This window comes from Hevea brasiliensis, unplaced genomic scaffold (genome assembly GCF_030052815.1).
Source record: "Hevea brasiliensis isolate MT/VB/25A 57/8 unplaced genomic scaffold, ASM3005281v1 Scaf458, whole genome shotgun sequence".
In the NCBI taxonomy this organism is placed as follows: Eukaryota; Viridiplantae; Streptophyta; class Magnoliopsida; order Malpighiales; family Euphorbiaceae; genus Hevea; species Hevea brasiliensis.
Window position 1 is genome coordinate 23,405 of NW_026614982.1, and position 2,736 is coordinate 26,140.

Genomic DNA, 2,736 nt, shown 5'->3' on the forward strand with positions numbered 1-2,736 from the left:
TCTTTAGCACTTCAAGGAATTTGCCAAATTATTTGTCTAGCTTATGCTTGATGAATCTTTGAGGGTAGGGAAGGGTGGGTTTGTAAGGTTCAGGTGGGAAGTATGGTTTCTCTCCCTCATCTTGCTCACTTTTGCTTTCTTCTTCTTTTTCATTTTTCTTGCTCTCAACTGAATTTTCTTCTTTTGTGCTCTCTTTTTCTTCTCTCTTGTTTTCACTCTCTTGACCAACTTTCTTACCACTCAAGGTCACAACCTTACATTGTTCATGAGGGTTTTGTGGTTGGCTAGGTAGTTTCCCATAGGATTTGCTTCCTGATGAGCTTGCTTGTTGAGCCAATTGAGTCTCCAACATGCGATTGTGAACTTGTAATTAATCCATGGTTTGTCTCATGTGTTGCATTTCTTCCTCCAATTTGCTATTCATCTTGCTTTGTTCAGCAAAAAATTTCTCCATCATGCTTTCCAAGGTTGGCTTCGGTTCATGAGGTGGAAGGGATTGTTGTGCTCTTGCTTGATATCCAGGTTGTGGCTGCCTTGTGGGCTGAAATTGAGGCTGAAATTGAGGCCTATTCTGTTGCATATACTGCTGGTTATGAGCATAATTTGAGCTTTGGCCTTGTTGAGCAAAAGTTGCTTGTGGTCTCCATGTTGAGTTGTTCACATTAGAGTAAGAATTTCCCATAAGTTTTTGTTAATAACCTCCTGCACAAGCAGCTTGTTCTTGCAAATAATCATCACCATAAGAAGAGTAATCAACTCCACAACTTTGAGTTCCATCTGTGTAGGCAACTTGTTGCATAGTTGTAGGAGTTGAGGTTGTTGCCTTTGTGCAAAAATCACTAAGAAGCTGAGTCAACTGATCAAATCTTGCATTCATGTAGCTAACTGAGTCAAGTTCATAAATCCCAGCCTTCTTTGGCTCAAGTGCTCTAGGATTTCCCCATAAATGGGTATTATGAGCAATCTTCTCTAATAGATCATAGCATTCTTCACTTGTCATCTCATGAAATCTCCTCCTGCTTGTGAATCAATTGTGTTTCTTATGGCTGGAGTAACTCTGCTGTAGAAATTCTGAACAATCATCCATTTCGGAATTTCATGATGAGGACATTGCCTTTCAAGCTCCTTAAATCTCATCAAAGATTCATACAAAGTTTCATCATCCCTTGGCTTAAAAGCTACCATCAAATTCCTCAAATGAGTGGTCTTCCTACGTGGGAAAACTAAGATAAAAAAGCTTGAGATAGCTGCTCCCAAGTAGCTATAGTAGCTTGTGGAAGTGAGTCATACCAATCTAATGCTGAATCCCGAAGAGAGAATGGAAATAAGGTGAGCCGAATCACTTCATCTGAAACTCCAGGTTGTCCTTGTGTGCCTCATATCATCAAAAATTTCTTCAAATGAGAATGAGGATTTTCAAGTGGACTACCTCCAAATTGTGAATTCTGAACCATTTGAATGAGACCAATCTTTAACTCAAATTGATTTGCTCCAATGATAGGTCTATTATCTCTCACATCTGCACATCTAGGAAAAACATAGTCTAACATGGATCTTCTCTAAGGATCATTTTGATTAACAACTTCATTCTGTCTATTTTGCTCATTTCCTCCATTGTCTCCACCAATAGCTCTATTTTGATTCTCCATATTTTCAATTGTCTCCTCTTGCTCAAATCTTTGTTGTTCTTCTTTTTCTGCTTCCTTTCTTCTCTTGTATTCCTTTTTGTTGGCTTGACAGAATTTTTCAATTTCTGGGTTGAACAACAATTCAGTATCACGTGTGCTTTTCGATCGTCTCATAAACAAGAAAAGTACCTGAAAAACACAAGGAACAGTAGTGAAAATAAAAGAAAATAAAAATTCTAATCAGCTTAAAACAATTAAAACCCAACTTAAAAACAAAAAACTCCCTGGCAATGGCGCCAAAAACTTAGTAGTGTGTCCACAAGTGCACGGGTCACAGTAGTATAGTTTTAAAAATGATATCGATCCCACAGGGAATTGTGCTTAAATTGAAAATAAAAGGAAAAGCTAATTAGAATGGTAAAATTTAAAGATATTAAAAATGAAATTTAAAATTAAAATTGGTATTTGAGGAATTTAAACTAAATCAAACAATTAACTAAATTAATTAAACTACATTATCAAAATTTAATTTGAAATTTCTATTTATGAAATTGGGAAGAATTAAATCTAAATTCAATAAAAATTAAAGTGATTCTAGAGATTGGATTTTCAATATTGTTTGCATGTGGTTTATCCCCAATTTAGCCAAACATATGAGAATTGCAATTTTGAGGGAAATCAATTCTTAAATCTTTGAAACCTTTTTCAAGCATTTCAAAGTTGGTATTCATTAAATCAAACCCTGTTTTCACGGTATTTCAAACCTAGCAAAAACCCAATTAAAGCTCTAATTGATTTTGGAAAGTCCCTTTAATCCTCTTAGCTTATCTCTAACACCAAGAAAACTAAGTTTATTGCAAGATTATCTATCCCAAATATTCACTTTTCAGTCCATCTATTAAGGATTAAAGCTTAACTTAATGAGGGCCCATTCATCAAGCAAGGCAACAAGTTCACAAGCAATAAATCAAAATGTAACAAACCTCATTTAAATGACTAAATCAGTCCAAAACCACAACACAAAGCAATATTTACAAACCCATCTCTAGAATCTCAAACAGCTACTCACAAATCATAGTTTCAAGTCAAACCCAAGTGTAGAAATGAA

The 2,736-nt window shown here is 35.4% G+C and overlaps 1 non-coding gene across 1 annotated transcript; it reads left to right on the forward strand.

The window, feature by feature from the left end:
* Positions 1–1,093: 1,093 nt before the first annotated feature.
* On the forward strand, positions 1,094–1,200 carry LOC131177407 (small nucleolar RNA R71). Its single transcript, XR_009146908.1, has one exon. It is a non-coding gene; the product is annotated as a small nucleolar RNA R71 (small nucleolar RNA).
* The last annotated feature ends 1,536 nt before the right edge of the window (positions 1,201–2,736 follow it).